Source organism: Panthera uncia (genome assembly GCF_023721935.1).
Source record: "Panthera uncia isolate 11264 chromosome B3 unlocalized genomic scaffold, Puncia_PCG_1.0 HiC_scaffold_1, whole genome shotgun sequence".
In the NCBI taxonomy this organism is placed as follows: Eukaryota; Metazoa; Chordata; class Mammalia; order Carnivora; family Felidae; genus Panthera; species Panthera uncia.
The window spans coordinates 53,478,451-53,503,961 of NW_026057582.1; the positions used below are offsets into that span (position 1 = coordinate 53,478,451).

At 34.5% G+C, this 25,511-nt stretch overlaps 1 non-coding gene across 1 annotated transcript; it reads left to right on the forward strand.

Moving 5' to 3' along the window:
- The first annotated feature begins 4,828 nt into the window (after window positions 1-4,828).
- On the forward strand, window positions 4,829-4,934 carry LOC125910484 (U6 spliceosomal RNA). Its single transcript, XR_007453994.1, has one exon. It is a non-coding gene; the product is annotated as a U6 spliceosomal RNA (small nuclear RNA).
- The last annotated feature ends 20,577 nt before the right edge of the window (window positions 4,935-25,511 follow it).

Consider the following 25,511-nt stretch of genomic DNA (forward strand, 5'->3'; position numbering starts at 1 on the left):
GTTACTCATTACCAGAAGTTTTCCAATTGAAGTTGAACAATAGTGTTTCTTTTCTTGGGGAGAAATTTAAGGATAATGCCTATTTCTGAATTGGTCAGGCCTTTATTTAGGTTTCTAAATTGCTTTAATTTAATTTCTCTGTTTTCTATTTCTGAACCTGTTGTCCCTCTCTCCCCCACTTCTCCTTGTGTCCTCTTCCCTCTGCCTGTCACTTGTTAAACTGCTGTGTGGTGCTGCTAGCAATGCAGCATTGGGCATGTTTTCTTCAATCTAGAAAGTAAAGAACAATTGCATTCCTCCAATAGTTATCTAATATTAGAATAATAAAGGATATTAAAGTTCATTTTTAATAGACTATTTTTTAGAACAGATTTAGGTTCGAAGCAAAATTGAGTGGAAGTTACAGAGATTTCTCATAAGCCCCCTGCCTCCCACTCATGAATAGTCTCCCCTCATTATCAACATTCCCCATCTGAGTGATACATTTGTTATAACTGATGGATTTACACATCATTATTACGGTCTATAATTCATATTAGGGGTTTCTCTTGGTGTTGTTATATTTGTCCAAACCCATGAAATGTACAAGTATCCACCATTATAGTATCATACAGAGTATTTTCATTGCTTTAAAAATCTTCTGCTCGACTAATTGATCCTTCCTCCATCTTAATCTCTGGCAATTACTGATCTTTTTTACTGTCTACATATTTTTTGCCTTTTCTGGAATGTCATATAGTTGGAATCATACAGTAGGTAGCATTTTCTGGTTGACTTCTTTTGATGAATAATAGGTGTTTAAGCTTTCTCCATGTCTTTCAATGGATTGATAGCTCAGTTTTTAGGGTTGAATGATATTCCATTGTCCAGATTACCACAGTTTATTTATTTATTGATACAACTACTTTAGGGCATTTTGGTTGGTTCCACACTTTGGTATTTATGAATAAGACTGCTGTAAACATCCATGTGAAGTTTTTTGTGGGGACATAAGTTGCCAACCCTTTTGGTAAATACCAAGAAACACAACCGTTGGATTCTAGGATAAGGGTAAGTTTACAAGAAACAGCCAAATTGTCTTCCAAAGTGTTTTTACCATTTTTTCATTCCCAATGGCAATGTGAGAGAATTCCTGTTGCTCCACATACTCACCAGCATTTGGTGTTGGTGTTCTGGATTTTTGTCATTAATAGGTATGTGGTGGTATCTTTGTTTTAATTTGCATTATCCAGATGACATGACATAGAGCATCTTTTTATGCACTTATTTGATGTCTATATGTCTTCTTTGATGAGGTGTCTACAAAGGTTTTAAGCTAATGTTTTAATTGTGTAATTGTCCTTTTTTTATTTATTTTTTTTTATTTTTTATTTTTTTTTAATTTTTTTTTTTCAACGTTTTTTATTTATTTTTTTTGGGACAGAGAGAGACAGAGCATGAACGGGGGAGGGGCAGAGAGAGAGGGAAACACAGAATCGGAAACAGGCTCCAGGCTCCAGGCTCCGAGCCATCAGCCCAGAGCCTGACGCGGGGCTCGAACTCACGGACCGCGAGATCGTGACCTGGCTGAAGTCGGACGCTTAACCGACTGCGCCACCCAGGCGCCCCGTAATTGTCCTTTTTTTTAAAAAAAAAACTATGTAAGATGTATAATATGTTTTGATATACACAGTGAAATGAGTAGTGTAGTCAAGCTAATTAACATATCCATGTTTTTGTGAATTGCAAGATCATTTTCATTTTTATAAGTTTATTTATTTTGAGAGAGTGTTTGTGTGTGCATGGACGAGTTGGGAAGGGGCAGAAAGAGAAGGGGAGAGAGAATCCCAAGCAGGCTCCGTGATGTCAGCACAGAGCCCAATGTGCGGCTCAAACTCCTCAACCATGAGATCATGACCTGAGCAAAAATCATGAGTTGGGCACTTAACCAACTGAGCCACCCAGACGCCTGATCATTTTCATTTTTAAGGCTAAATAATGTCTCAGTGCATGTATATGTGTGTGTATAATTATGATTTCTTTATCCATGCATCCATAAGCATGCACTTAGATTGTTTATATCTTGGCTATTGTGAATAATGATGTGGTGAACATGATTGGGTTGTTTATTTTCTCATGGATGATTTTTAATAGTTCATTGTATATTTTGGATAGCAGTGCTTTATCACATGTCTTTTTCAAATGTTTTATTCCAATCTGTGACTTTTCATTTTCTATTGTCTTTTACAGAAGAGTCTTTAATTTTAATGAAGTTCAGTGTATCAATTATGTCTTTTCTTTGTGGCTGTATATAAAAAAGAATACAATACCTAAAGTCATCTAGTTTTTCTCCTATGTTATCTTCCAACAGTTTTATAGTTTCACATGTACAGATCACATTTAGGTATGTGATCTATTTTGAGTTTTTATGAAGAGTGTCAGATCTATGTCTAGTTTCATTTAAATCCCATTTGGTGATGGTGTATAATTCTTTATACATGTTGGATTACATTTGCTAATATTTTGTTGAGAAATGTGTATGTATGCTCATGAGAGCTACTAGTCTGTAGTTTTCTTATAATACCTTTGTCTGGTTTTGTTGTTACAGTAATTCTGGCCTCATAAAATGAGTTAGGAAATAATCCTTTACTTTTATGTTCTGGAATAAATTGTACAGAATTGATATAATTTCTTCCTTTAACGTTTGGTAGAATTCACCAGTAAACTCATCTGGGCCTGCTACTGTTTATTCAATTTGTTTAATAGATTAGAAAGAACTTGTAAAAGAGATTTGTTCAGGCCTATTCAAATTGTCTGTTTCTTCTTTTGTGGGCTTTGGCTAATTGTGTCTTTCAGGAATTGGTCCATTCCATCTAAGTTATTAAATTATGGGTATTAGAGTCTTTCACAGTATTTCTTTATTATCCTCTTAATGGCTATGAGATCTGTAGTAATGTCTCTACTTTCATTACTGGTATTATTAATTTGTGCCTGTTTTTTTTTGTTGTTGTTGTTGTTGTTTTTTGTTTTCCCTAAGTTACCCTGATTAGAGGCTTATAGATTTTACTGATCTTTTCTGAGAACACTCTTTTGGTTTTGTTGTTTGTCTATTGATTTTCTGTGTTCAATTTCATTGACTTCTGCTCCAAGTTCACCTAATGTTTATTTTTTCAGAAAACATTTACTGAGTTTTGGCATATGTTTGATACTCTCTCAGGCTCCTGGAAATGAATAGTGAAACAACAGACAAAATCCCACACCAAAATGGCATGTGTGATGATACTGTGACAAACACAAGCATGATGTAGAATGTAGATCTTATAGTAGATGTAAAGAATAGTAGTTTTTGGTCTAAAGATGTTGACTTTTTAAATAGTTTTTCATTATTGATAGTGATGAAGAGGAAAAAGTAGATTTGTGGGAGTCATTTATTAAGTCATTCAGTGGTCCAGATGAAACTTGACTTAGGTCACTTGAATTAGATTTGTGGTGGTAGAATTGGAGAAGTGAACTGACTTAGGAGCGGGATTAACTGGTACAATTAAGAGGTTTGGATTGAGTTACATGGATATGGAAAACAAGTATGTTGTGCCAGGTATGATACTGAGTTATTTTCTAGCTTGTGGAACCAGATGTATAGTATTTAGAAACAAGAATTGTTTACTCATACTTAATAGTATTCAAAATAGGACAAATGCTCCAAATAGTACAAGTAAGCCTTCTTTTTTAGTGTCAGCTTCCCTCAACCCCTATACTTTTTTTTTTTTTTTAAACCAAACTTACCTGTCATTTGCCAGCTCAAAAATGAGTTGGAAGTCTAATTTTAGGAATTATTCAAGATTTCTGCAAAGTAATGCCTTGGTATCTCTGTATCCATTAGGAAATATTTATAGAGCAAAATACATCAAATATATATTTTATTTATTAGGACATTGAAGCATTAGTTTTTATGTTCTTCTAAAAATTTAGCACCATTATCAATTTGAATAATAACTCTTTTAATTCCTTACCTTTTGCTTACCTTGGGAAACATCTTAATTTCAAGGTGCTTAATAGTGATACATTTAGCAATATAACTTGAATATTTTTATATTTTCTCCGTTAAGTAGACGTCCTGTACAATATATACATATTTTTGAAAACCAAAAAACTATTCTTCTTAACCTACTCATAAAGTAGCTTGAGTTAGCTGCTCAAATTATCTAATAACTAATATCTATATTAGTTATTACTTAATTATATTAATCTATTTTTGCCAGCATACCTTAGCTTACTGTATATCAAATGTATATGTCCTATACTTCTATATAGCAATCTTTGGTTTTTAAAAATATATATCAAACTGGGGCACCTGGTGGCTCAGTTGGTTAAACATCTGACTCCTGGTTTTGGCTCAGGTCATCATCTCATGGTACATGAGTTCAATCCCTGCATTGGTTTCTGTGCTGACAGGGTGGAGCCTGCTTGAGATTCTCTCTCCATCCCCCCACCCCCCCTTCTCTCTCTCTCTTCCTTTTTGTCTGCTCCTTCCCTGCTCATGCTGTCTCTCTCTCTCTCTCTCTCTCTCTCTCTCTCTCTCTTAAAATAAATAAGCTTAAAAAAAGATGAAAGAAATTTAAAAAACTATCAAACCAAGTTACCATAAAGACTTTACTTTGAGAATCAATTTCTAGTCTGATATGTAAAGGTTAACTCATTTGGTGGTCAACTTTTTCTATCTGCTAACATGATCAAAATAAAAATTACTTAAGAACATTAAAGTATACATCAAAATTTTCTACAAGCGTTTTTGAATACTTCCATAATGGTATATAGAAAAAGCAAGATGTATATTAAAAAGAGAAATAATGTGTTCTCTTTGGCAGCACGTACACGAATTAAGAATGATACCAAGAGGATTAGCATGGCCCCTGTGCAAGGATGACATGTAAATTTGTAAAGTACTTCATATTTAAAAAATATTTTCTACATCACTAAAGATTTTGAAAACCATTATGCCATGATAAAAATGCATTCAGATGGAAACTGATTTTATGATCAACTCCTAAGGGGTGTTTTTTTATTTAAGTGTATCCATTGAATAACAATAAAGAAAACTCTGTTTTGTTTTTGTTTTTGTTTTATTTTCCAATGCTATTGATTTGGAATAGTGAATTAGGTTACATTTGAGGTCTGATACACTGGGCTGAGCTTTGTCAACAGCCTAGTTCGTGGCATGGATTCTGTAAGACGTGGATTTTGAGTGGTACATTTTGACTGCTAAGGAGTGCTTGAGCTATTTTTACTCACTTGGTCAGCCCTACTTGTGAGCAGTAGAATACTGTTTTTTAGGTGACTGGCAAGATTTAAGAGCGCTGTTAGAAACATTTATTATAGACATTGGCCTAAAGGGTGGCCTCTCAGGCGTTTTTTGACCTACTTTAAGCAAGAAATCACACAAAAATCTGTTGATCATTGGGATAGTGGAATTTAAAGTCTAGGGACACCTAATTATACCACAACGATAATTATGACTATTTGCTATCAAATACAGTACATAATCATTACTTCTTAGAATCAGAAGCATCAGAAAATACAAAATACTGTGTTTTAAAACTTTTCCAGTGACCATTTTCTACCCTTTGTCCTAAGGGTGTGAGGTAACAGATTTGACTTACTCAATATGTTAATTCAGTATAAATTTCCTCTGTGGATTATATTATTTTCATGGTCAGAACAAAAGTACGCTTCTCAGACAATTGGATTTCTTTTTAATTCTTTCATTTCACCTCGTGTGTCAAAATTATAATGAAGATACGTGATATTGTATCTCCTGTGTCATCCCCAGGACATATCAGGTTATGATTATCTGATTAGGTTACTGATGTTGCTGGGCACATCCTGCTTGTTCTGCTAATTTCTTTAGACATATTTTCTCAAAGAGAAAGAACAGATAAGATCTTCAGCATCTTAAAATCTTTAAGGAATTTCTTTATATTTTCCCACAAAATTGTTTTGAAAGAAGATTTATGTTTCGCCCACTTCTGAATATTTGAAATATAAATGAACAATTATGAAAAGTTAGAGATATATAGTGCTTTTTGTCATGATTATGAAATAGCAAACAGTGTGTGTCATATTGTCAAACAACAAAAATATGTTAAATAGGTAAAAAAAATTCATGTTATGAGCACCACCATGAATACACATAAAAGGAATATATACTGTCCAATGTTTCAAAGTAATAAATGCTGGGGCGCCAGGGTGGCTCAGTCAGTTAAGCGTCCAAATTCGGCTCAGGTCATGATCTCACAGTGCGTGGTTTCAAGCCCCACATGTGGCTCTGTGCTGACAGCTCAGAGCCTGGAGCCTGCCTTGCATTCTGTGTCTCCCTCTCTCTCTGCCCCCTGCCCCACCAGCTCACTCGTGCTCTCTCTCTCTCTCAAAGATAAATAGACATTAAAAAATTCAAAATAATAAGAAATGCGTATCTCAATCCAGGGAAATTTTCATATAAGATAGGTAATCATTAATTGAATCATAGGGCATATATTTGGAATTATTTACAGATTCCAACTGAATAACAATATAGATAGTATTTCCTATAGACTGGTCCTTGCAAAAATTGTAATGAACTGTCTTTAACCCAGTTCCCTAGGCATATACTGCGGAGATTTGCTTACAGAAAGTTTATTGGGAGATCCTCTCAGTATCAAAACCTGTACTATAGTACAGATTGAATGTTTACAACTGCCAAATTCATTTGTTGAAATCCTAACCTCAAAGGTGATGGTATTAGGAGATGGAAGTTATGGAGGTGATTATTTCATGAGGGTGTAGCCCTCTTGATTGGGATTGGTACCTTTATAAAAGAGGCCCATAGAGCTCCCTCACCCCTTCCTCCATGTGAAGTTACATAAGGAAGAGGACCCTCATCTGACACCAAATCTGCCAGTGTCTTGATCTTAAACTTCCCAGCCTTCAGAATTATGGGAACTAAACCTGTTGTTCATATAAGCCACTCAGTCTGTGGTATTTTGTTATAACAGCCCAAATGGAATAAAACAACCTGTGAGAGAGGGTTCAAAGTAAGCAGGATCTGGTACACATACTGCAATGCCATGAGGAGTGCTGTAGCTGGGTGGTCCTGGCAGTTGGGAATTGAAACAGGAGAGCAGGGGCTTCGTATCCATGCATAGATCAGGAAAGCTTTCTAGGTAGGATGAAGCAGCTCCTTTGGGCTGCCGGCAGTTCTAGGGGAGGGATTCAGCTATCAACTGGCAGCAGGTAAAATTTGTAGCAACTGAGGAAATAAGGGCTCTAACACACCCTAGAATTTACTACTGATCAATAAACTCACATTCTGATGATGTTCAGGATTTCTTTTTTTTTAATGTTTATTCATTTTTGAGAGAGTGAGTGGTAGAGGGTGAGGGAGAGAGAGGGGTACAGAGGATTCAAAGCAGGCTCTAGCTGATAGCAGAGTCTGTGGTACTCAAACTCATGAATCATTAGATCATGACCTGAGCTGAAGATGACTGACTGAGACACCCAAGCTCCCCTAGTGATGTTCAGGACTTTAATACACTTTTGTAATTATCATGAAATGGTAATGACTTCTATATAGTCATATAAAACTAACTAATACTTAAAGGTAATGCTTATTTAATATTTTCAACAATATAACAACACAGTAAAATAAAACCATTTAAATGTCACAAAAGAAACACATATAAAAGAAAATTATACTTTAATAGAAGACTCAAGTTATAAATGCAGCAGGAATTTCTTTTAAAAAAGTAAAATTAAAAAGAAATTATGCCGAAGTATTCACAGTGATAATTGTGTTAGGTGTTTTGGGGAGCAATTTTTCAATACTTTTATCTTTCAGTTTTTTATCAATGAGTATGGATTTATCCAGTGTACTTCAGGACAAGCACACTGTATACTCTTCTTGATGATTTTGCAAGCTTTGGATTTCTTGGCTTTGGTTTACTTTGTTTCTGGGCATTCCATTGTTATTTTTAGCTATTTATAGCATTGTTATTTGCCCTGTGGGCTGAATATTTCATATTCAGCATTATTTCTGCTGAATCAAGACCACACTATCCTGAAAAGCAGTATACTACTCTCTGTTTAACTTTCGTTGATAACCATTATTTTTCAACTTTATGTTGTATTTCACCACCTCCTTAAGCAGTTTATCCAGATCTCTTTGAGTGGTTTTGTTATTTTGCTCTTCATATCATATGTCTTAAAATATTATCTAAGAGTCTATCCAACTCCTACTCTTGAGTTTTTCTTGCTGAAGTATGATAATCCCTAATAACTTCTAGAAAAAGTGAGGTGTACAAAGCCTTGGAATATGTGAGCCACTTTTTGAGGAAAGATGTTGGGGAGATAAAGAGAAAAAAAAAAGAATATGAATTGAAAAAGGTAAAGTGAAGGAAACAAAATACATATTGAATGAAAATATAAAAATTATATCCAGGTAGGTCTGTCTTCACTCCATTAGCTAGAGAAACAGCATGTAAAACACTTATAGCCTCTGCTGCGAGGCTAACTCTATGTCCAAGACATGTAGGTGAAGGCTGTGCTGCTTTAATTTTATTACAAGGACATCTGTGTTCTAAACCTATATATAATAAGGTAAATGGTCTTTTTTATATCATCTATCTAAATACAGTACTTTTGTATTAGCTGATTTTCTGTGATAAATTCTCTAGGCTGCAACCCAAATAATATGGGGATGTGTGTATATGAAATCATTGTTCCTATAATTTTTAAATTCCAGTATAAATAAAAGACAGTGTTATATGTGTTTCTGTGTACAATATAGTGATTCAACAATTCTCTACATTATTCAGTGCTCATCATGATAAGTGTGCTCTTAATCCCTGTCACCTATTTCACCCATTCTCCCATCTACCTCCTGTACTTTTGTATTCCAAGGCATCTTGATCTATGGGTATGTAGGATCATACCACGTAGGAAGAAGCTCTGTAATAGGATATGGTGGTGGCATCATGAGTCATTATTCAATAAAGTGATATAGAAATATAGATAAAACAATCAAATTTAGTATTTGTTTTATAGATGGATATAAGTAAAATAACACCCTGATCATCTTGGTCACTCTTGCCATGTCGGCTTCCAAGAACTTTGAGTGCATGGACTGGAACTTTCACTCCACGGTGAATAACTCGAATCCAATCAAAATATTAATCTGTGTAATTTGTGTGGTATGTTCAGTAAGGGAAGTCCATTTGGCAGGTTTTTTTTTTTAATATGAAATGTATTGTCAAATTGGTTTCCATACAACACCCAGTGGTCATCCCAACAGGTGCCCTCCTCAATACCCATCACCCACCCACCCCTCCCTCCCACCCCTCATAAACCCTCAGTTTGTTCTCAGTTTTTAGAAGTCTCTTATGTTTTGGCTCCTTCTGTCTCTACCCATTTTTTTTTCCTTCCCCTCCCCCATGGTCTTCTGTTAAATTTCTCAGGATCCACATATGAGTGAAAAAATATGGAATCTGTCCTTCTCTGTATGACATATTTCACTTAGCATAACACTCTCTAGTTCCATCCACGTTGCTACAAAAGGACATATTTCATTCTTTCTCATTTCCACGTAGTATTCCATTGTGTATATAAACCACAATTTCTTTATCCATTTGTCAGTTGATGGACATTTAGGCTCTTTCCATAATTTAGCTATTGTTGAGAGTACTGCTATAAACATTGGGGTACAAGTGCCCCTATGCATCAGTACTCCTGTATCCCTTGGGTAAATTCCTAGTAGTGCTACTGCTGGGTCATAGGGTAGGTCTATTTTTACTTTTTTGAGGAACCTCCACACTGTTTTCCAGAGCGGCTGCACCAATTTGCATTCCCACCAACAGTGCAAGAGTGTTCCTATTTCTCCACATCCTCTCCAGCCTCTGTAGTCTCCTGATTTGTTCATTTTGGCGACTCTGACTGGCATGAGGTGATATCTGAGTGTGGTTTTGATTTGTATTTCCCTGATGAGGAGCGACGTTGAGCATCTTTTCATGTGCCTGCTGGCCATCCGGATGTCTTCTTTAGAGAAGTGTCTATTCATGTTTTCTGCCCATGTCTTCACTGGATTATTTGTTTTTCGGGTGTGGAGTTTGGTGAGCTCTTTATAGATTTTGGATACTAGCCCTTTGTCCGATATGTCATTTGCAAATATCTTTTCCCATTCCGTTGGTTGCCTTTTAGTTTTGTTTATTGTTTCCTTTGCTGTGCAGAAGCTTTTTATCTTCATGAGGTCCCAATAGTTCATTTTTGCTTTTAATTCCCTTGCCTTTGGGGATGTGTCAAGTAAGAAATTGCTGCGGCTGAGGTCAGAGAGATTTTTCCCTGCTTTCTCCTCTAGGGTTTTGATGGTTTCCTGTCTCACATTCAGGTCATTTATCCATTTTGAGTTTGTTTTTGTGAATGGTGTGAGAAAGTGGTCTAGTTTCATTCTTCTGCATGTTGCTGTCCAGTTCTCCCAGCACCATTTGTTAAAGAGACTGTCTTTTTTCCATTGGATATTCTTTCCTGCTTTGTCAAAGATTAGTTGGCCATACGTCTGTGGGTCTATTTCTGGTGTTTCTATTCTATTCGATTGGTCTATGTGTCTGTTTTTGTGCCAATACCATGCTGTCTTGATGATGACAGCTTTGTAGTAGAGGCTAAAGTCTGGGATTGTGATACCTCCTGCTTTGGTCTTCTTCAAAATTATTTTGGCTATTCGGGGCCCTTTGTGGTTCCATACAATTTTAGGATTGCTTGTTCTAGCTTCGAGAAGAATGCTGGTGCAATTTTGATTGGGATTGCATTGAATGTGTAGATAGCTTTGGGTAGTATTGACATTTTGACAATATTTATTCTTCCAATCCATGAGCATGGAATGTTTTTCCATTTCTTTATATCTTCTTCAATTTCCTTCATAAGCTTTGTATAGTTTTCAGCATACAGATCTTTTACATCTTTGGGTAGGTTTATTCCTAGGTATTTTATGCTTCTTCGTGCAATTCGTGAATGGGATCAGTTTCTTTATTTGTTTTTCTGTTGCTTCATTATTAGTGTATAAGAATGCAACTGATTTCTGTACATTGATTTTGTATCCTGCGACTTTGCTGAATTCATGTATCAGTTCTAGCAGACTTTTGGTGGAGTCTATTGGGTTTTCCATGTATAATATCATGTCATCTGCAAAAAGTGAAACCTTGACTTCATCTTTGCCAATTTCGATGCCCTTGATTTCCTTTTGTTGTCTGATTGCTGACGCTAGAACTTCCAACACTATGTTAAATAACAGTGGTGAGAGTGGACATCCCTGTTGTGTTCCTGATCTCAGGAGGAAAGCTCTCAGTTTTTCCCATTGAGGATGATATTAGCTGTGGGCTTTTCACAAATGGCTTTTATGATGTTTAAGTATGTTCCTTCTATTCCGACTTTCTTGAGGGTTTTTATTAAGAAAGGATGCTGAATTTTGTCAAATGCTTTTTCTGCATCGATTTACAGGAACATATAGTTCTTATCTTTTCTTTTATTAATGTGATGTATCACGTTGATTGATTTGCAAATGTTGAACCAGCCCTGCATCCCAGGAATGAATCCCACTTGATCATGGTGAATAATTCTTTTTATATGCTGTTGAATTCGATTTGCTAGTATCTTATTGAGAATTTTTGCATCCGTATTCATCAGGGATATTGGCCTGTGGTTCTCTTTTTTTACTGGGTTCTGTCTGGTTTAGAAATCAAAGTAATGTTGGCTTGATAGAATGAGTCTGGAAGTTTTCCTTCCCTTTCTATTTTTTGGAACAGCTTAAGAAGGATAGGTATTATCTCTGCTTTAAATGTCTGGTAGAATTCCCCAGGGAAGCCATCTGGTCCTGGACTCTTAATTGTTGGGGGATTTTTGATAACTGATTCAATTTCTTTGCTGGTTATGGGTCTGTTCAAGTTTTCTATTTCTTACTGTTTGAGTTTTGGAAGTATGTGGGTGTTTAGGCATTTGTCCATTTCTTCCAGGTTGTCCAGTTTGTTGGCATATAATTTTTCAAAGTATTCCCTGATAATTGCTTGTATTTCTGAGGGATTGGTTGTAGTAATTCCATTTTCATTCCTGATTTTATCTATTTGGGTCATCTCCCCTTTCTTTTTGAGAACCCTGGCTAGAGGTTCTTCAATTTTGTTTATTTTTTCAAAACACCAACTCTTAGTTTCATTGATCTGCTCTAGTGTTTTGCTTTTTTGGTTTTGTTTTGTTTTGTTTTTAGATTCTATATTGTTTATTTCTGCTCTTATCTTTATTATTTCTCTTCTTCTGCTGGTTTTGGGGTGTTGTTGCTGTTGTGCTTCTAGTTCCTTTAGGTGTGCTGTTAGATTCTGTATTTGGGACTTTTCTTGTTTCTTGAGATAGGCCTGGATTGCAATGTATTTTCCTCTCAGGACTGCCTTCACCACATCCCAAAGCGTTTGGAATGTATTTTCATTTTAATTTGTTCCCATATATTTCTTAATTTCTTCTCTAATTGCCTGGTTGTCCCATTCATTCTTTAGTAGGGTTTTCTTTAACCTCCATGCTTTTGGAGGTTTTCCAGACTTTTTCCTGTGGTTGATTTCAAGCTTCATCACATTGTGGTCTGAAAGTATGCATGGGATGATCTCAATTCTTGTATACTTATGAAGGGCTGTTTTGTGATCCAGTATGTGGTCTATCTTGGAGAAGGTTCCATGTGCACTCGAGAAGAAAGTATATTCTGTTGCTTTGGGATGCAGAGTTCTAAATATATCTGTCAAGTCCATCTGATCCAATGAATCATTCAGGGCCCTTGTTTCTTTATCGATCCTGTGTCTAGATGATCTATCCAATGTTGCAAGTGGGGTATTAAAGTCCCTGCAATTACCACTTTGTTATCAGTAAGGTTGCTTATGTTTGTGAGTAATTGTTTTATATATGGGGGCTCCCGTATTCAGCACATAGACATTTATAATTGTTAGCTCTTCCTGATGGATAGACCCTGTAATTATTATATAATGCCCTTCTTCATCTCTTGTTACAGTCTTTAATTTAAAGTCTAGTTTGTCTGATATAAGTATGGCTACTCCAGCTTTCTTTTGGCTTCCAGTAACATGATAAATAGTTCTCTATCCCCTCACTTTCAATCTGAAGGTGTCCTCAGGTCTAAAATGAGTGTCTTGTAGACAGCAAATAGATGGGTCTTGTTTTTTTATCCATTCTGATACCCTCTGTCTTTTGGTTGGAACATTTAGTCCATTTACATTCAGTGTTATTATGGAAAGGTAGGGGTTTAGAGTCATTGTGATGTCTGTAGGTTTCATACTTGTAGTGATGTCTCTGGTACTTTGTCTCACAGGATCCCCCTTAGGATCTCTTGTAGGGCTGGTTTATTGGTGATGAATTCCCTCAGTTTTTGTTTGTTTGGGAAGACCTTTATCTCTCCTTCTATCCTAAATGACAGACTTGGCTGGATAAAGGATTCTCGGTTGCATTTTTTTTTCTGTTCATCACATTGAGCATTTCCTTCCATTCCTTTCTGGCCTGTGTTTGAAGCTTTTTAAATTCAAGTTCAATTTAGTTGTTTCTGTCCCTTCTTTTCTGTCTCTTAACTTTATTCTTCTAAACTAAGAGCTCCTCATCTAAGATAGGGTTGAAAATGGATATTGTAAGAACAGTGTTGAAAAAAAATTCAAATGCATATTCTGAAGACATAAAAATGTATAGGTTATTCCATAAGATAGTATGGAATGGCCAAGGGAAATTTTACTAAGCAATAAATGGAGGTTTATCAGTGTGAATTTGCCAAAGAATAAGGGAAAAGTTTCACTGCCATAAAAGACCAAATATGAGCATATGATCAAAATTTTAAAATGACAACAACCAACTATTATCACATTTCTTAAAGATGTTAAGGCAGGGGTTTTAAGATCCTTAAATAACTTAAGTAAATGCTCATTAAAAACAAGCTGCTACTATTATCTGCCATATAACTTTCTTGATATAAATCAAGCAGAAGTTTTCAGTGATCTTAGTTTTTATATAGCTTGGCATGCCCGTGTAAGAACGTTTTTCCTCAGACTTTTAAATAATGTTGATGAATCACCTCGTTTTTTTCATTCTAATGTCAAAAACTGAATTTAACACACCCTAAAAGAACATTTTATATGAGTCTAGTCTCATCTTTAATGTAGGGACTTTATCACAAATTGACAGATTTCTTCCTTTTAATATTCTTAGATAATAAACGTAATATATGTATTTTAAAAATAAACATTAAATAGCACCTCTTGTGATGTTTTTCAAATGAGAAAACAAAACAAACAAAATCACTTCTCTGGACTGCCTTAGAAAAATCCAAATAGAGTTACATCTATTAGAGAATTACTGCTAGAGACTAATAGAGAATGTAAATATGTCAACATTTATATCTACAATTGGGAATGTAGGCTACTAAAGAGACAAAATGAAATTTAAGATCCACAGTAAAATGCTAGTAGATTTGGAAATATTTTGTGATTTTTTTTAATATTTATTTTTGAGAGAGAGAGAAACAGAGAGAGAGAGAGAGAAACAGCGAGAGAGAGAGAGAGAGAGAGAGAGAGAGAGAGAGAGAGAGAGCAAGTGCGGGAGGGGCAGAGAGAGAGAGGGAGACAGAGGATCCAAAGCAGGGTCTGCATTGACAGAGCCCGATGAAGGGCCTGAATCCACAAACCATGAGATCTTGACCCAAGCCTAAGTCAGATGCTTAACCCACTGAGCCACCCAGGTGCACCAATATTTTATGGCTTTTAAGATGAAACCTTGAGATACATATTCATAGTTATATCTTATTCTTCCTCTTATTAAATTTTGTATTAATTAAAACATATTTAAAATTATGTTTAAAATCTAGTTAACAGTGACATACTGCCAAATCTGGATAATGGGGGCTTTGTTTTCCTCATAGAAAATTGTCTTGCTCTATCTTCTGTATGTGAAGGTGAGGGACAAGGAACCCAAAACAAATTCTTTCATTAGGTCTGACCAAATACAATTTTTGATAGGCTTCCTTCTGCCCCAAACCCCTGCTTTCCAGTCTACCCCCTTTTGCCCTTCCTAACTTCATCAAATATTTACTGTGGTACTATGCTTCCCCATAGTCATTTTTCTTGAATTTGATTTTTTCTTCCTCTTCTGATAGGAGAAACTCTGCTCTATGATCTAAGAGAGTGTTCATGACTAACCACAAAATCCTTCATCTCCAAAACGCATTTTGAACAAATTCTTTGTTGAGTGTATCTGTTATCTACAAACATCATCAGTGCCACGTTTTTATTTATCTGGGTAGTTAGCTTTATTATTTTTTTTTTCTGAATAAATTATGCTCACGGATTCATCCTTTCTCCAGCAAAATTTCAACAAAATATCCTAAAATTAATGGAATACTCTTCACCTATGTCCCTAATTTCAATCTTATCCTAAAATATCAGTAGGAAAATTGGTTTCTCTTTTGAAAATTTATTTTTTTTAATTTTTTACGTTTATTTATTTTTGAGACAGAGAGAGACAGAGCATGAATGGGGGAGGGGCAGAGAGAGAGGGAGACACAGAATCTGAAACAGGCTCCAGGCTCTGAGCTGTCAGCACAGAGACTGACGCAGGGCTGGAACTCGTGAGATCATGACCTGAGCCGAAGTCGGCCGCTTAACCGACTGAGCCACCCAGGTGCCCCTCTTTTGAAAATTTTTAATTTAAAAAAAGTGCTTGCCTAATTCCATTATAAAATATATAGCAAGCATTTGTTATTTGTTGAGTGTTAACTAGCACTTGTGACTCTGTAGGTGTTGTCGTGACTTTCAAATGGATATCCCAATCCTCCAGAAAGTCACAGTCTGTAGGAGGCAGACATGTGCAGAAATAATCTTTATGGGAAATGCTATGAAAGCTATTCAGCAAAGAAGAAAAGCAGATGATCTGCAGAAAGATGGATCTTACAATTATTGAACCCTCCCATGTTTGAAATTTAGTTAGTGAAATAAGAAACATAAGAAAGTTAAAAAGCCATACAAAGTCCCAGATAGTAAGTGGAAGCTTAGTATCATGTTCAATAGATTGTACAGACATTTAGATGGAGCAGTCCTTTCCATTTATGAAAGTTGATGATAGGCCTTATAAGAAGAAAATGGAAGTTGATAAGGTAATTGAAGATAGCAGGCTCTGTCTCTAAAGCAAGGTGATTTGAAACTCATCACTTTGATCCTCCAATGAAGATATTGTTCTGCTACAGTAAATGTTTGTGGCAAGGTTTTTTTCTTTTTTTTCAAGTTTTTATTTAAATTCTATTTAGCTAACATACAGTGTAATATTAGTTTCAAGTGTAGAATTTAGGGATTCATCACTTACAACACCCAGTGCTCATCACAAAAAATGCCGTCCCTAATACCCATCACTACCCTCCATCAACCCTCAGCTTGTTCTCTAAGGTTGAGAGTCTGTTTCCTGGTTTGCCGCTCATTTTTCACCCCCTATGTTCATCACTTTTTTTTCTTAACTTCCACATATGAGTGAAATCATAGGGCATTTTCTTTCTCTACTGATTTATTTTGCCGAGTATAATATTCTCTGGCTCCATCCACATTGTTGCAAATGGCAAGATTTCATTCTTTTTTATGGCTGAGTGATATTACGTTGTATATGTATACCATTCTTCTCTATCCATTCATCAGTTAGTGGGCATTTGGGCTCTTTCCATAATTTGGCTATTGTTGGTAATGCAGCTAAAAACATTAGGGTGCATGTATCCCTTTAAGTCAGTATTTTTGTATCCTTTAAATAAGTACCTAGTAGTACAATTGCTAGATTGTGGATGTGGCGCAAGAGGAACCCTCTTTCACTGTTGGTGGGTATGTAAACTGGTGTAGCTACTCTGGAAAACAATGTGGATATTCCTCAAAAAGTTAAAAATTGAACTACCCTGTGGCAGGGTTTTCATTGAAACTCTGTGCTAGTCATTGCTGAGAAGAACAATTAGGAACAAGTTGGGAGTCAGGAAATTTCCATTCTGGTTAACTTGTTGACATTATTGTGTATGTGACATTTGCACAAGAAATGAAATCTAGTTTCTTGATTTAGGAGATGAGGATAATAGTGAAATGCCTATGCTGCTTATAGGATGTTATAACCATGAAATTTGATAATAGGCTTGCAAAATTAACGTATAATGTCTTCTTTTGTAAAATAACTTTGGGCAATATAAGCATAAGAGAAATGTAAACGGGTTTATTACTCCTTTTCTCCTCTAGACTCCATCTCTATAGTCTCTTCCTCTCTTCACTAGAATTACTAAGACATATCATTGTAATACTGAAAAAAAAAAGAGGTTTTATTGTGTATGTTGAATTTCCAAGATAAACAGTCCTTATGTTAATAGGTGTTGGGTACACATACTTTATTTCAAAAGTCATCTTTTTGGAAATTCTAAAATACCTTTTAAAATTCCTAAGGTAGGTATCATAATGCATTTAACTAACAAGGAATCAGAGTTAAGTTATATCACACAAGGCTAATTAATGGCAAAGTTAAAGCACAACCTGAATTCTGGAATCCTATTTCATTGTTTCTCCTGAGTGTATAGAGCAATATGTTTGTTTTAAGTTTTTATTATGTTTGAAAAAGAAAACTGCTGTCAGTGAGAACCACTTTTAATTGCTTATCACTTGCTGTTTACTTTAGCTAATCAGAAGCATTAGTTCCCCTGTAGGGAAAATTAACATTTATAAGATATATTAAAGATCTTGTCAGTTTATCATATCTTTGGAAAGTGTAAGCATACTTTCTGACTAGATTTATGCATAAATTAAGTAGTCAGAGTTGTAAGTGTATTTTCTATTAATTTGTATTATGTGTGTCTATATTTTGTTGTGTTATATACTTTTCTAAGTACTTGTTTGGTATAATTAAAAATAAACATCTAATTTTTTCCCACTATAACTACCCAACTCTTTAGATAGATTTTTCATGATCAAGTGTTTATGATTTAATTTTTAGTTAACTAGCAAAAAGGTTTAAAATATTAAACTGTATGGACTTGAAATTGATTACGTTAGACCTTATTTTCAGTGCTTTGTATAATACTAACCATGAACAAGGCGTTATTAAATATTCCTGATATTACTACATACAATACTGATAATTATATCCAATGTGGAAATTCAATACAAAACTTGGCATCTATGACAAAGTTAGTTGCAAAGAGGTTATCTACTTTGATGATTTCTAAGTGTTGCTAGGATTATTGATTTATAACTCTAAAAAGTCAGTTGACTCCATTTGTTACACTGTATACTGGAAATTATTAAAGTATTATATATATTTATATATGTATTTGGATGTTTGACTTTTAGGCTGACTTCGTAACCATAATCAACTAGGCAGGCTTATTGGAAAAGAAATGTAATAAAATACATATGATTTGAACTGAGGCAATAGTTCATTGCAAACAATATTTTTAAAAAAGCAGTTTTTTTTAAATTAGTGCCATTTAACCTACAAAGAAAAAAAAGCACATTATTTACCTACCCTTTTGAACATGACCTAGAGACCTATTTTAAAATGTGGTTAATAATCAATATGAATGGTGTTTGGAGCACATGACAAGGGAAAGTTGAGAGATAATCCATTAAAATAAGGTCTAAATAAAATCCTTTATAGGGCCCTAGATTTAAACTGGCTATAGTGATGTGGGAAGAACATTTTATTCTCTGGTATATATAAAATTTCTTGTTCTGGTTTGGTAGATGCAATTTATTTGCAAAATGGCAATTGCAGAGCTGGGTATAGTTTAATTATAATGGTCTATATAAGTGTGAGATGTAGTGGCATTCTTACATGACTGGTTTTATGGAGGAAAAATCAAAGCTGCTTCAAGATTAATGGATAAAAATGACTGTCCTGTATTCAGGAAAAATCTAAAGTGCCTTATAAATGTATAACATTAATTAATGTTCATGTATGTTATCTCCTTCAAATTATAATAATATTAAGTTTAGAATTAGAACATAATTTTTTAAGCTTTTTATTAGTGTTAGAGATAGGCTACATAAGGGATAGAAGAAAAGGTATAGTAAATTCATAGAGTTGGTTTATTGGTGTTATGTAGTTTACTGAAGTTTGTAATGGTTGTAAACTTGTTATCTAAGAATTATATTATAGCCTACCAGTAAGAGTTGTAAGATCAAGGATCACGATATATTTTCTAGTCTTCTCATTTGTGGCATATCTTTGTTATTATGAAAAGAATTACTATTTTTTTAAAGTTTATTTTTGAGACAGAGACAGAGCATGAACGGGGGAGGGACAGAGAGAGGGAGACACAGAATCTGAAGCAGGCTCCAGGCTCTGAGCCATCAGCCCAGATCCCAACGGGGGGGCTCGAACTCACTGACCGTGAGATCGTGACCTGAGCTGAAGTTGGTCGCTTAACCGACTGAGCCACCCAGGCACTGCGAAAAGAACGATTTTCAAGGCTATTGCATCAAAGACAGATTCTCCTAAAGCATTTTGATTTATTTTCATACTTCTGTTTTTAGAAATATGAATAGCAATGAAAATCTGCTTTTAGACATTAATTTTTTTAATAAACAAATATGAGAATTTTTAAGTGGATCTAATGTTTCCAATAGAAATAAAAAAAATGAGGGGCGCCTGGGTGGCTCAGTCATATAAGCGTCTGTCTCCAGCTCAGGTAATGATCTCGTGGTTTGTGGGTTCCAGTTCTGTGTCAGGTTCTGTGCTGACAGCTCAGATCCTGGAGCCTGTTTCAGTTTCTGTGTCTCCCTCTCTCTCTGCCCCTCCCCAATTTATGCTCTGTCTGTCTGTCTCTCTCTCAAAAAGAACAATTAAAAAGAAATAACACAAACGATTACATTAATCACTCCATAAAATTATTATACATATCTTTATATATACACAAAATAAGACCTAACTTTTTATAATCTCATCTTATTGCTTGTGGCTGTCTCTAGCGTGTTTTTCTTTATGCACTAGAAGAAGAACACCATGTGAAGTAAAGGCTATCATGCTTCTTGGGTAAAGCAAGTACTTGCAATCCCAGGTACCTTTGTAGGAGCTTTTATAGAAGTGTGTGAATAACTGCAAATATAAAACAAAAATATTAATCTAAAAGGATACCAATTTGAGGCCTGTTCCCTGTGTATTATAGGACAAACCCAGTAGAATTTAATAACTGTGAAAGATAGTCATTCAGTAGCTGTAAGAAAGCGTTTTTGTAGAGCATAGGATGTTAACCAAATGAAAGACAACCCAGAAGAGGAGGGGAAGGAAATAACCTTTAGACTTATTACGGGGCTAATGTGATAAGTGATTCTCATCAAATATTATGGTATTAGGTCTTTCTGTCTGATCTTAGGCATACAGTTGTATTACAACAGTCTCAGAAATGTAAAATTAAATTCTTTCTATAAAAGAGGCAACAGTGTTGTTTCTCCTACTCTAATATGTAGATAATAACCAGGCATTAAAAAGTTGTGGAGGAAGACGATCATGTGAGGTATGAGGTATTTCACTTTGAAATGATATATTCTAAGATATAATTGATGAGCACTTTTCATATTTAGCAAAATATAGTGCAGAACCTTAGCTTACATTTTGTTTCACATATTAGTGTGTACTAATCTGTGAGGGTAATAAGAATTAAGCTATTGGAAGCATCAAGAAGGCTGAGTGTATGTACCTCTACATAAAATAACAAACTAGAGTGCAGTAGTTTTAACACTTTACTTAAATTATTCACATTCTGCACTAACCATGTAAAATATAATATTCTAAATAGTTGAATATTAAAGTAAATATATTGATGTTCTAGCTTGGAAAAAATAAATTATTTAAAGGGCACACTTCATTTTCAATTTTCATAGTGCATGGCTTTAGACTGCTAGCTAAGATTATAAGAAATGTAAAATATTATGCAGGTCTGAATTAATTTTCAGGGAGGATAGCACGCAGGTCACCCAAATAAGCTACCCTGGGAAAATGTACATAAAAGCAGTCATAATTTAAAATCCTTTCACTGTATTTCAAAATTTTATTTTCCTGAGGACTCAAAATATTACTAGTAAATGGAGGAACCAGTTAGAGTAAGCTTTTTGTACCAAATAAAAATAAAACAAAACAAAAAACATATGTTCTCCCAAACTAGTGAATCTTTTTAAAGACAGGAAGCAGTATACAATCCTGGAGTTTGGTCCCATGACAGCTGGTAATCAACAGAAGCTAGCAGCCCCATTGGGGCTCACTATAATCTTATTCCTTTGATTCTGAGCTGCATTTTAAGACTGCACACCAGCTGCTCTTTTAGAAACATACATTCATACAACATTATTGCCTTGAGATTAGTTACTTGCACATGTTAAATGTTGTGAGAACAGATTGAAAGTTCCCTTTTGGAGTGTTGCCCTGTCGGCTCACCAGTAAATGGTGAGTTCCCATTGGTGTTTGGCACATTAAAAACTATTTTGTAACTAGAATAGATCCTTAATATAAGATACAGATTTAAATAAAAAGTGACACTACTGAAATTTGGTGGCTTATTTTTTAGTGGTAAGATTGGTCCCGAATTGATGAATCTTCATAAGCCATTTAACTTTTTACTCTTGATTTAATTGAGGCAAGGTAGGCAAATGCTTAAGTCATTGTTCAGAAACTTTCCATTGCATCACTTACTGAGATCACATCTAGAAATTAAACCCTTTGGGACTTGCATTAATAAACTAAATGTATCTTGACTGATAAATAAGAAGAATAAAAACCTTTCCTTTAGAAGTGACTTACCTCAATTGTAGTCAGTACCTTTCTTTTTACAAAATAATAGCAAGATTCTTTGATTATAGTTCCTAAATCTGGTTTTTTATTTCAAAAATAAATAACGTAACAAGATGTGATTTATTTATTTATTATTAAAACATTTTTTTACTGTTTATTTTGGAGAGAGAGAATGACAGCCAGAGTGCAAGCGAGGAAGGGGCAGAGAGAGAGGGAGACAAAGAATCTGAGGCAGGCTCCAGGCTCTGAGCTGCCAGCACAGAGCCCAATGCGGGGCTCAAATTCACAGACCCTGAGATCATGACCTGAGCTGGAGTTGGATGCTTCATTCCCTGAGCCACCAGGTGCCCCACAAAAGGATTTAATTTTTAATGAATTTAACTTATTTATTATTTAAAAAGTCTGCTTAATTTTTTTTCAGGAAAACAGAAACAAATCACATTTTATCATTCTCTTGGGTAAGCAGCATGATTGTTCTCAACAATGGCTTTTTAATATTATGGATAAGAGCAGCAAGAATAATTTTGAAATTTGAATTTTGACATTGAATTTTGGAATAATTTTAAATAGCTGACTTTATTGAACTTAATAAGTGACATCAAAAAGTGAGGATTATGTGATGTTTTTTGAGTTAACTTCAGTATAAACTTAATGTTAATATTAAAACAAGTAAGACTAAGAAATAAGACTGTTTGAATTAACGTAATTAAGGCACTGAGTCAACATAGTTTAGTCTTATCCTTTTATGAAATTATAGCAGAAAATTTAGGAAATGCTATTTCCTTTTATTACTTTGTTTCCGGCTGCTCTCTAATATAATTTGAGGCTAATTATACCAGTTCAAAGCAACTTTTTATGTGCTCAGAAATTAGACTGAGATTAGAAATACTATGATCTTTCTCAAAGGTGAGCTGGTGTGATAGATTAGACTTAGATAAGAAATAGCATCTGTATTCCTTCCAAGGATGAGTCCAAGGATTTCCTACTTAATAGGAAAAGTAATGTGTAGTTTTTTTTAGCCTCAAGACTCAAGTTTGAATGAACTGAAACATGTAACATACTCCTCAAAACTAACTTTATGGCCTAGAAAGGAAAAATTACAAAACTATAAAAAGTAATTTTGGGTATAACATGTAGTAGGATAAAAGGATTCATAGAAGAATCAAGAGGGAGTTCTTGGAAAACTAAAAACTTAGACTAAGCAGGCTTTCAAAAGGAAATAATGCCTGAGCCAAAACTTTTTGAAGGATGGATATTATCTATTCAAGAAAGGTTAACAAAAGTTAATAGCATGGGAAAGGTACTAAGGTATGAGAGATTAAAGTATGCAAATTAATTACTATGCTACAGGGTATAAAGTATAGGACAAATAAAGAATGTGCTTTGGGCTATAGGAAAAGTGTAAATTATTTCAATTTACAGCACCCAGTCAGACAGTCCTTGCAAGCAGTCCTGTTTGGGATGTGTCTTAAAGAGTGAGCAATCTCAATATACTTATTCATGCTTCCTGGTCCCTTTATTCATTTTTTCTTTTTACCACTCATTTTGAGTGGTATGAATCATCTTGCCTTACCCTTTAATTTCTTGCCACTTTAAGAATGCTTGTATATTTTTAGAAAATCAATCGATTTATTTTTGAGTAAGTAGTGCATGCAATGGCTATAAACTAAAATGTTAGGAAAGAATATAACATGAAAAATATATTTTTCTCAATTCCTATTTTTCAATGATTACTGTGACTTTTCTATGTATTTCACAAATATTTTATATATTACAAGTATATATGTACTCATTTAATTTTATTTTTATATAAATGACTATAATATATATATGTGTGCATATATATAACCATTATATATATGCACACATATACTATTATGTTCTTCCTTTTTCACTCAATAATATGCCTTGCATTGATACAAATAGGAATGAATTTTTTTATTGTATTAGCGAGTCAGTATTACATTGTATGAATGTGCCATAATTTAAATGCAATAGCTCCATTGGGGAAGTATAATGCATTTCTTATAGAAATTTTGCATTCTGATAGACATTTGCTGCTCTATCATTTTTTAACTATTATAACTTTATAATAGATTTTTATTAAATATGTACATTAAAATATATTATTTGCTTAGGAACATAGTGAAATGTGTGAAATATGTTAAAATATTTCAAACAGCCATCCTGAAATATCTGCATTTATTATGTGGTTGTACTGGATACTACAGGCTAATATTTATAGAGTTTTTAAATATTTTTCTGTTTTTCCTTGTGATTATTTCTTGGGCAGTATATGTTAGCATTATTAATGAAAGTTTATCTTCCTCCATGCTTTGAAACCATTTATATAGCATTAAATGTGTCAGCTTCTTAAAGGCGTTTTGTTGTTGTTGTTTTTTGGTTTTTTTTAGAATTTCCCCATAAATACTTTTGTGGAAGAAGTTATTATTTTTGGAAGAATAAGTGGTTGTCTTTGAAAATTTTCTGCTTGTTTTTTTTTTTTTGTTTTTTTGTTTTTTTGTTTTTTTGTTTTTTTTTTTTTTAAGGCATTGACTGACATCATGTTGTTCACCAGCCAGGACATCCTGTTCACCAATCTGCGTGTATTGTACTTAGGGTGTAGCTGCATACTCTCCAGGCTTTGTCTGAGACAGGCCACTGAATGTGTCCACTCTTGATAGGACCCTACTGGTTCACTAATCATCACATTTGGCAGTTTTCCCTTATTTTTCTGTGTAGGAGTTACAGGACTTTGTAGTTTCATTAGAGATAGGTTCTGTATTTCTATGTTGGCTTCTCTGCCTTGTTTTGGGGAGTAATTGTAAGTATGAAGAAATCAAGTACTTTCTCTTTGAAATTAAGTGTAGATTGTAATGGACTTAATTGTGCCCCCAGAATTCGTATGTTGAAGCCCTAACCCCCAATGTGACTATAGTTTGAGATAGGACTCTTAGGTAACTAAAGTTAAATGTGCTCATAAGGGTAAGGCCCTAATCCAAAGAACTGGTGACCTTATAAGAAAAGAAACAAAACCCAGACCTCCTGCACCTCCTCCTAGAAAGGCTGTGTGAGGACACAGTGAGAAGGTGGCTGTCCTCAAGGCAGGGAGAAAGGTCTCACCAAAAACAGCAGTGTTTGAATTTATACTTCCCAATCTCCAGAACTGTGGTGGAAAAAATTCTTTTGTTTAAGTCACCCCGTCTGTGATTGATATATATATGTATAATATATATATATTTTGATGACAGTCCCAGCAGACTAATAGATTATTTAAAAAAGAGTATCATTGAAAAATTATCAAAAAATGTTAAGTTTCCAATACTTGTCTAAATGTCTTAATTCCAGTTAACATACAATATTTTATAACTTTGTTGTGTTTTCAATCTCTAAGGAGTGAAAGAATATCCAAAACTTTGCTGTTTGTTCTTAAAAAGAAGCTAGGGTAAATACAGTTAAATTAGTTAGTTGCTAATTTTAATATCTGATAGTGTCTAAATGGCCCCATTCCTCAAGATCCTCTTTTATGTAAGAATTAAGGTTCTTATGTGCAACTATATTGTATGTGAACTGTTGTAACATAGCAGCAAATTATGAGATGACATGTTTCTCTCATTTTCAACTACATTTAACAACTACTAAATACTTAGTACCGTATTTGTATCTGTAGTTCATCACATTCTTTAGCTAAA